Below are 10,375 nucleotides of genomic sequence, written 5' to 3' on the forward strand. Positions count from 1 at the left end.
TGCACTGCCATACTGAGACCACCCACAAATTGGAGGAACAACACTTCATCTTCCAAATGGGCACCCTCCAACTGGATGGCATTAATATCAAGTTCTCTAACTTTCATTAGCCCCTCCCACTTCTCCCCATCTCCTTCCCCCAGCTCTGTCTCTCACCTTTTACCCTGTCTCCTTTCGCACAAACAATAAATTCTCACTTCTCCCCTTATCATCCAATTAACGCCCAGCACCTCCTCTCCGTCTGCAACAAAAGCAACCTCTCCATACCAACCATTTCACTTCTGGGTCACACTCTCAAGCTCACGTCTGACCATGGCCTTTCAGACTATCCCACCCTGACCACCCACAGATTGGAGGAGCAACACCTCACTTTTCGTCTGGGCACTCTCCAACCCTAGGGCATGAACATTGAGTTCACTGCATTCCACTAATCAGCTTGCATTTTCCCCCTCCCCTGCCCCCCCCCCAACTAGTTATTCCAGTTCCTACTTCCTTTCTTTCTCCACCCAGTTTAGACTCCTCCCTCCATCTCCACCTATCATCTCCCACCCTCACCACCCCCTTCCCCCTTTTGTTCAGACATCTCTCATATTCCCCCACATCTTGATGAAGGGCTCAAGCCTGAAATGTTGGTGATGTATCTTCACCTTTGTACATAAAGACAGTGTTTGACCTGCTAGGTTTCTCCAGCATTTGTGTGGTTTAACACCGTTTGTTGGCCTGGATTCGTGCCCCAGCCAGCATTGTCTGTATACTGAGATTTCCTGCTTTTTGCTTATTCTGCTTATTTCTTGAAGGAGGGCTCAGGCCTGAAATGTCAGCAATATATCTTTGTCTCCTATGAATGCTGGAAGACCAACTGAGTACCTCCAGCATTTTGGTGTGTTTTTGATAATAGATTTATTGTAAGCTCTATCATTTATCAAAATGGTAGCCATATTTTATTTACTATAATACCTTCTAATGAACATTCCCCTTTAACATACATGAATAAGTACTGTATTTGATGGCATATAAGACCTAGTTTTTTTCCCCCCAAGAAATGGCTCAAAACTATCTCTGAGTCTTATATGCGAAATTGAAATTAAGGTGATCATGGTGAGTAGCACAGACAGTGATCATTTTTGCTGTGTGGCTCACTAGCATCAGCGGCATCTTTTGTTGGTGCTGGTGGTGGGCGATCGGGAGAAGCGGGGCGGTGGGATCAATGTGTGGGCTGTTGGTGGGTTGTTGGGAGACTCACCTGGCGGATCGCTCTCAGTCCCCACACTGATACCACCGCCCCACTCACCCTCCCCGACAGCCCGCTACCAGTCCTCAAACTGTTCCCACCACCCTGCTCCCCCTCCCCCATCCCAGGAGAGAGTAGAGTAGTGGGACCTGTTGTGTTGGGACTCAGGCAATTAAAACTCGGAGACATGATGCTTTCTCATTCTTTACTTCTATTAGATTAGCATGGCTACTGACACACAGGGTTTTTATATATATATATCAATGCTTATAAATTACAGCAGTATTATTAATAACAAGATTTTTCCTGTTGTCCTAGTGTCCTAGATGAATGTTTTGTCTGTTTTTTTCTGCTATTATGTAGCTACATATTTCAGTAATATTAAATGCTTACCTGTAAATTCACTAAAAAAATTCTTAATATTCCCTGCTGAAATGGAGGTCTTGTATGCCATCACATAGGTAAATTAATAAACCCAAATTTGTAACTGAATTTGCAAGCTCCCAAATAACTACTGATATGTTCAGAAATCAAACCAAAGCAACCAGTGATATCACGGTTATCTTTAACAATGAACAAGTGAACTATTTTGAACGTCATCAAAATGCACCCATCTTGTGTGAAGCACCTGACTACATTTCCTTCCATTAACGATACTCTGTAAATTCAAGTTGGTGTTGTTTCGGGTGCTTGTATCACATATGTAGCACTGAAATAATTTCTCCTTCCCCCTCCATTTTTAAAAAATTTCACAGTCGATTATTTGAGATTTTGCAACCGACATAGTAGCTGCACTGTTAACTGTGCAAGGTTGATAACAAACACCATTCTTTGTATTTCAAATTTAAGAGAAATAATTATGTTGAATGATTTCTGCAGAAAGATTTTTTTTATCTTGTTTGATGTAGTTATTGGCAGGGATATTGCACATCTGGAGTATGCTCAATAAAGGAAGTAATTAATGCACTTAGTAATTATGATGTTTAATGTCGTGTCATAAAGCAAACACTTTAATAGCTATGTGAATAGGTGGCTCTGTAGGATTTAGTCATCTAGTTTGAAGGATATGATATAACATGAAGGAGCTCCTCCTGCATACAAATAGTCCCAAACTGAAATTCCAAACATAAATAATATTTTGTATTGATTGTCGCCATTTAAGATCTGGTTGAATAATGTATGGTAAGATCAACTGGTATGAGTCTAATTGGTATAAGGACGAGCAAAATTTCATGTTTTATTTCAAGCTTGTGCTTGTAATCTGACATTCGCAATGTATGGTTCTGGGATAAAAAAACACCATTGCCCATTTTGGCTGGAAGGAGGCTAAAGAATTGCAGTTCCCACTTGCTGCACATTTATGCTGCTAGAAAATATTTCTGTGTATTCACCAAGACAAGTGGTCACTTAAACAAAAGTTGCTTTTAATTTTCTTTAAACATGAAAACAGAATCACACTTTTAACTTATCACTATTGACTTAACTAATCTCACTTAACCCACTTCTGATTCTAAGTGCACGTGTATGTAATGTTTGTATAAGTTCAGAAAAGTTCCTTGGTTCACAGTCCAATCTCACTTCTCACTCCTCCAAGTTCACTGGTTGCAGGCAATTCTTAGACTGTGCTCAGAATTTAACATGTATAAAGTTCACCAGGCTTTGGTGCTTGAAAGTTACTGCTCAGGAAGGTTCTTGTCGGATTTCAGAGAGAGATTTGTTGCTCGTTGGACATCCACAACTGATTCCTTCTGATCAGCCACTTCAGTGTCTTGCAGACGAAACTTGCCCCCTCAAGGTTCTCTGAATGATAACCTCTTTCTTTCAGGTCACCACAGAGTTCCTTTTTGTTTCCCCTATTCCAAGTGAAATATTAGACAACCAGTCCTCTCCTCTTGCATGAACCACAAGGGCTTTGACCAGACTGAACTAAGAACTCACAACCTGTCTTCCAAATGGGGGTTTTCCACAAGCTTGCCAGCTTGTCCTGTTCCAATACCAGCTGCTGTTACTGACTGTAACACTGTAGAGGTGATCTCCATGTGTATGTATGTGTGTCTCTCTCTTCTCTCTCTCTCTCTCTCTCTCTCTCTCTTTGAGGAAAAAAAGTCTGTTTGACTCTTTCTGCTTGCAGACAGAAGCGGCTCTGACAAGCTCTTTCATCTATTGCCTTTTTGTAAACAACAATCCATTAGTGAAGTCTCTTGTGCACTCTCCAAAGCTTCTGCAAAGACTGTTGGCCCTGACATGTCTAGCATGAGGCAGAGCTCTAGTATTTTAAATAAGATCTGCATTAAAGTGTTTGTATGTGACCTATATTAACAAACCTTGCCCTAATTTATCTCCCAAAAACATATCTAAGTAATCTGTCACAATATTAAAAACATAAAACTATAAAATTGCTGCTGACATTTATTATAAATAATAAATAGAACTGTGTCACATGAGTGGGAACAGCTTTTTACAAGGAAGCTCCATTTATAAATAGAGGAAAAAAAGAGCACAGGTAAACTAATGGTCATAAAATACCAAAGGCTTCCATTATGGCTACATTTAAATGCTTTAATTGCCATACCATGAAACCTAATCAGCTAAAGTTCTGGTGATTGTTCAGCTGAGATAACTGCAGAAGTCTAATATATACTGACAAGGTGGAGACATTTTTAAATTCTTGTTGCACTAGCTTCAGATTATTACAGTACATATGCATCAGAATACTTTTGTAGCTGAAACTTTGCAAGTTTAAACTAATCAGATTTTCATTTGACATCATTGTATTTTGATTTGTAATGAGTGCAAGCAGTGGTGAAATCAAATTGTGCAGGAATGAATACACAAGATATGAGCTGGAAATTGTAATCATTTAAATGAGTCCATGTTGAGTGTAGTGATGTCTCAGGGACTTTTGTGTTTGGAAATGGAATTAAAGAATAGTGTTGGAATTTTGTTTTGATTAAATATCTCAGAATGTGATACTAAATTTCACAATATGTGAAAACAAGAGATCCAGAAGAAAGAAGAGAAAAACCATAATGTGTTAAGAACAGCCATGAATTATATCATGGCTAATGTGATTTATGGTGTGAAAAAAGAAAAAAAAAGAACAGCCATGAGTGTATTCAGGGTGCTTTGCACTGATTATGTAAAACAGTCATTCACTTTAACTGGAGATTACAGGTGCTGAATACTCAAACTAAACACAATTGCTGGAGGATTGATACTCCGTCCTGATGAAGGGCTTCGGCCCTAATGGTCAATAATGGTCAACCATCCTTTTTCTCCCAGTGATGTTGCTCCAGCTGCTGAGTTCCTCCAAAAATTGTCTTAAGATCCACCTTATCCAAGTTGCAAGTACTAAAATTTTGAAATGCTTCCATGGAATTCCATGGAATGCTTTCCAGAGAAAGCAAAAAAAAACAACAGCAAAGGGAGTATTATTATTTGTCATTAATGCTCCATTACTTTGAATGTATTTCAGGCTGAGATCTGAAGCTCCTTTTATTCAAACTGTGTTAATGATCAGAGATAAGGAGTGTCTCAAACAGAATTTATCAAATTGTGAGATGAGTGAGCTAAAAGCCTGATTAAGGTTATTTTAGAGCAGCCCATTTTACTTACTACTGATTGGCCAATACATTAGTTTTCACCTTGGAGGACACTGCAACTACCCTATGATAACAGCTGGCTAATTTCAAGTAGCAGGGAGGATTTTAACAAAAAGAATCATAAGGGTTAAAGTATTAGAGAAACGTAAATGTGAACACATCATTGAGACTGGTTGGCCTGCACCCAAGGGTTTTAAAGAAAGCAGCTGCAGAAATGGTGGCTAAGTTTAAAAAGGAAAACCCAATCTGACTCCTTTGTTCAAGAAGAAAGAAAGAAAGTGGGAAACCTATAGTCAGTGAGTTTAAAATCTATTGTTGGCAAGATGCTAGAGTCAATCAATAAAGGATCTAAAAATCATTTGGAAAAGTTGAATATAATCAAACCTAGATAACATAGTTTTATTACAAAATAAACCATGTTTGGTATATTTTCTAGAATTCTTTTAGGATGTGATAGGGAGAATTAATAGGGGTCACTTGGCGATGAAGTGTGTTTAGATACCAGATGACATTTGACATAAGAGACTGGTACATATATTAACACCCCCAAGTGCTGGAGGATGGATTGAAAACTGGCTATCTTGTAGAAAAGAAAGCATTGAGTCATTTCAGACTAAAGAGATGGTGCATCTAAAATGCCCTGGGGTTCAGTTCTTGGCCCTCAATTTATTTATTTACATTCTTGAAGGGGAAGAGGGAACAAAACACAAGGTTTCCAATTATGCCAATAATATGAAAAATTGGTGGAAGGGCATGTGGTGTTGAAGACTTTGTAATTCTGCTGCAGGAGATAAATAAAGAATATTGAATGATACAGCACAATAAGGTCCCTTTGTCCTATGATAATGTGCCAACCTATATAAACAGACTCAACCATCAACTTAATCCATTATTCTCTATTTTTCTTGCATCCAATCGAAGAGTCTTTTAAATGTCCCTCGTGACCCAGCCTCCACTACCCCGGAAATGCATTGCAGGCACTCACAACCATGTTTTAAAGTTACCTCTGATGCCTCCCCTAAACTTTACTCCTCTCTTCCTTTGCAATTTGGTTTTGTTGACCTGGGGAAAAAGTGCTCTGGCTATCTACCCAATCTTTAGCCCTCATAATCTTGTATAACTCTGCTGTTGCCTTTCATCCTCTTAAAAGATCTAAGATGGTTACCTTTGGTTTAAAACGCTTATTTCATATTCTATCATATTATGGTCACTCATCCTCAAAGGACCTTTCAACAGAATTATGGAATATCCTTTTCTTAAGGCACAAATGAATTTAAAGTAGGCTTTCCATTGTTACTTCCTTAACATTGTGATCTAGAAAAGCATCTCATATTTTGTCAGTTCTTTTGTCCCTGTTCTCACTTTCTAACTGCTCGCATTTGTTCATTAGCCAGAATGCCTTGGTTTATTTCCATGGTCACTAACGGTTTTACCCAATCAGTGAAATCTCATTGCCACTTTCCCTGCAGTTAAACGAGCTTCTTTTATCTTTTATCCAGTTTTGATGAAGGCCTTTGATGTAAAGTATCTACTCTGTTTCTCTTCCCACAAATGCATCGTAACGTGTATTTTCTGTTACTTATAACCTTCTGTGTCCTACCCTAACCCAAGGATCTGAAAATTCCCGAGTGATCCAGAGTGACAAGTGCCTCATTTTTGTGATCAACGCTGTTTTGGGAAAGTAATGCAAGGTTTTAGTTTCAGCCTTCCATTGAGCATATTCAGAATTATAAAATCAATTTTTGGAGCAAGATAAAATATTTGATTGTCGGCGGGATATATCTTTATGGGGGAAAATAAATAAAAGTTTTCAGTTTTCTGGATCTCAAATTGTTTTGTATTCAGACAACCATAAAAGCACATAAAATGAAATTTTAAACGAACATCTTTTGGAAAATTACTCAGTTCTTTTCTATTATTAAAATTATTTTAAGTGTCAATAGATCATAGGTTTAAGTTCTAAGAATTTCACATGAAGTTAATGGACTTAAAATTTTATATAATTAGCAGCAGCTCCTGCAAATAAGCTCAGAGTTAAACCAGAAGGGCATCATCCAAAGATTGCCAACTATAAAGTGGATATGGGTGCTCACTTACATTCACCTGTTTGAGACTCCACTATACAGTGTTGCTAGCTGAATAGTTACTGGTTTTATTGCATTGTTTTATTGTTGTACTAAAATGTTATTGACATTACCCATGATACCTCTTGTTGTGCTAAATTTTAAGTTGGTTCAGGAAGTTATAAATGAATACTACAGGTGGAAGATTGATGTGGATTTATACTGAATATTACAAATAGCATAAACGGGTGAAGTGTTAGGTGAGTGCAGTTTATTTACCACGACCCAAATTCATGCCAGAATTAAAGACCGATGTAGCTATAACATGGCAACGTATATACATAAGAACTATTGTGGCTTTCTCTATATTTCTAATGAGCTGACTTACAACAACAGATCAAAGTTGAGAGAACTGCATAACATTGTTCAGGTTAGAAAAATGTTGGGGCTGCTAAGGAAATTATTGTCAAGAATTGTGTTTTAATTTTTTTAACAAGACCAATGTAACATCTATATGAACAAATTGTTCTTCAAGGAAAGTTGAACTAAAAACATGAGATTTGTGTGGAATCAAGCTTACAGTATTTGGGTTAATGTGATGTGAATTTTGGAATGGAATGAAGGGTTAGTTTGGAATCCTGAAAAGTAATGATATGCTTAAAATAAAAATGTTTATAATAGGATAATCATACTCATATCCTGTAGCTATGGCTATGATTTTATGAATTAAGGGGTGACAATTTTAGAGACGAGGATTGCTGCTGTATGGTATAGGAAGTATGAAAGTATGATTTTTGACTGGACATTGCTGAGGGAACACTCGTGATGCAAAGAGACTGATATAGGGGTTGTGAAGATCTTGGAAGGCTTTGCTTAACTACAGAGTTATTAATGAAGGCATAATAATAACTCAGCTGTTACAATGACATGATGTGGGAAGATTTGACTGCACTGGCATGACCCATAAGTGAATGAAAGTTTTACTTGCTGCAGCTTTCCAGTTGAGTAAATAGTAACCTATCACTCCAACATCATCACCAGTTTGTTGCCTTGAGTATGACAAGAAAACAAAAAAAAACCTATTTCATATTAGGAGCAGAGAAAAGTTGATATAAGACAAGAACTAGCTCAAGTTAATTAAGTTGTTTGAAGAAAAAGGAACATTAGAGATATGGATGTTTTTAAAAGTGTATTGACAAGAATCCATGGTATGGACATGAAGGTTGGATGACAAGGGAAATTCAGGCTCTGGTCAAGAGCAAGGAGGCATAGAGCAGGTAGAAGCAGCTAGGATTAAATGTATACCTGGAAGAGTTTCAGGAACTGAGGAGCAAGCTAGGAAAGGAAATCACAAGGGCAAACAGGACAGGCAACAGCTTGGCAGATAATATTACAGATAATCCCAAAAGATTTTATTACAGAGAAATACTGTGACCCCTCGGGAATCAATGGAGCCAACTCTGTGTAAAGCCTTAATGAGTACTTCTCTGTTATTACTGTGAAAAAAGACATGAGGACTGGGGAACTTGAATCAGTCAATGATAGCCTCTTGAGAACAATCAGTGTTATAGTCGAGGAGGTGGTGTTTTAAGGTCCTGGTGCATTTAATGGTAGACATATCTGCACATGGTCAAATATATCCAAGAACCCTGTTGGAAACTAAATAGAAAATTGAAGGTTTCCTGGCTTAGATATTTTAGTCATCATTAAGTACAGGTATGATGTCAGAAGATAGAGGATGGCAATTGTGCCCCTATTCAAGAAAACTGCAGGGAAATCCCTTGGGAACTGCAGGCCAGTGAGTATAACATCTCAAGTTGTAATTTATTTTCATCTGACTGTACATGTATAACTAGATGAAGCAGCATTTCTCCAGGCCTCGGTGCACACACATATGTACTACACAGCACATAATTATTACACAAATACAAAAAAAAAATTATGTACAAGTATTTCAGAATAAATTACTCATTTCATTGGTAAGTGACCCAAAGTTACAGAATACCATTCATCTATCTCACAATCTGTGGGAATAAGCTATTTTGGTGTGTTTTTACTACAATCACAGCATCTGCAGACTTTAGTATTTCACACAGTAGCTATTTCCCAGCCTGATTTTGATGCTTCAGTACCTCCTTCCTGATAGTAGTTGGTCAAAGATCTTGTTTGATGGATGTTAGGGATCCTCATTAATTCTTTGAGCCTTATTTAAGCAATGCTCCCTGTGAATGTGGCCATTTTGGTAAAGGAAGACCTTAGTGATCTTCTCAGCCTTAAACCATCTGATCTGATGCTTTGCAGCTATTGCACTACAGAATGATGTAGCCAGACAGGACACTCCCAATTGTACTCCTGTAAAATGTTGTCAGGGTGGTGTCCAGAAGCCTTGCCTCCTCAACCTCCTTAGGAAGTATAGGCACGACTGCACCTTCCTGACTAATGAGGAGATGTGTTGGTCCAGAATAGATAATCCGGTATAAGGAACTTTGTGCACTCTCGACGATGAAGCCCTTGATGTGAGAGAGGTAGACCTTCGTCGTCCTGAAATCCTTTGTCTTGTCCGCGTTGAGGTTTTGGCGATTGTTCTTGCACCCATTGACAAACCTCCCAACCTCCTTTTTGTAAGCTGATCATCATTATTACCAAGGCAGCCAGCAATTGTCATATCATCTGCAAAACATGGTTCTGTTTGAACTGAATTTGGTAGTGCAGTCAGTAGTGGGATGGGCCCACATCCCTGAGGTGTGCCAGTGTTCAGCGTGATGGGTCATGAGATTTTGCTCCCAACCCTGATTGGCTGTGGTCTTTTGGTTAATCTATGATTGGGATGTTACTAGAGTATTCTGAGAGAGGTGAATGTACAAAGCCTGATTAGGGATGGTCATCAAGGTTTTGTAAGTGGGAAGGCAAGGTGTGACCAAGAAGATAGGATATTTTTGATATAATGAATTTTATTAAGGAACTTAACAAGCTTCTGCACAGAAGACTCCTCTGGAAAGTTAGGTTGCATGAGCTCAAAGCTGAGATGGCAGATTGGATAGAAAATCAGCTTCATGGAAGAAAATGGAGGAGGATGATGGTGGAAGGTTATTTTTCAGACTGCAGGCCTGTGACTCATGGTGTGCCACAGGATTCAGTGTTGGGTCCATAGCTTAATTTAGCAATGGTGTAGATGAAAACATAAGTGGCATGATCAGCAAGCTTGCAGATGACACTAAATTCTCTGGTATTGTTGAAAACAGTTGCCAAAGATTGCAGCAAGATCTTGATCAGATGAGCAGATGGGCATAGGAAAGATCGATGGGATTTATGCAGAGGTATATGAGGTGTTACATCTTGCGAGATCTAACGTGAATAGGACCTACTCAGTAAATAGGGATCTGGGGAGTGTTGAAGAGCAGAAGGATCCAGGAGTACAAGTACAGAAGTTGGGAGGTCATGTTGCACTTGTATAAGTCGTTGGTGAGACCCATTTGGAG

At 38.5% G+C, this 10,375-nt stretch overlaps 1 protein-coding gene across 20 annotated transcripts in view; it reads left to right on the forward strand.

Annotated features, from left to right (window-relative positions):
• Nucleotides 1-10,375, forward strand: part of fbrsl1 (fibrosin-like 1) — an 898,034-nt gene that overhangs the window by 303,129 nt on the left and 584,530 nt on the right. Inside the window, exon 1 of one of the 20 annotated variants that reach the window (XM_069932541.1) lies at nt 2,329-2,413. The exons of the other annotated variants lie outside the window; for them this stretch is intronic. The gene's annotated coding sequence lies outside the window, so the exon portion shown is untranslated. Of the gene's footprint in view, nt 1-2,328; nt 2,414-10,375 lie in introns of those variants that run through there. 20 annotated transcript variants of the gene reach the window in all.

This window comes from Narcine bancroftii, chromosome 4 (assembly GCF_036971445.1).
Source record: "Narcine bancroftii isolate sNarBan1 chromosome 4, sNarBan1.hap1, whole genome shotgun sequence".
Taxonomy (NCBI): Eukaryota; Metazoa; Chordata; class Chondrichthyes; order Torpediniformes; family Narcinidae; genus Narcine; species Narcine bancroftii.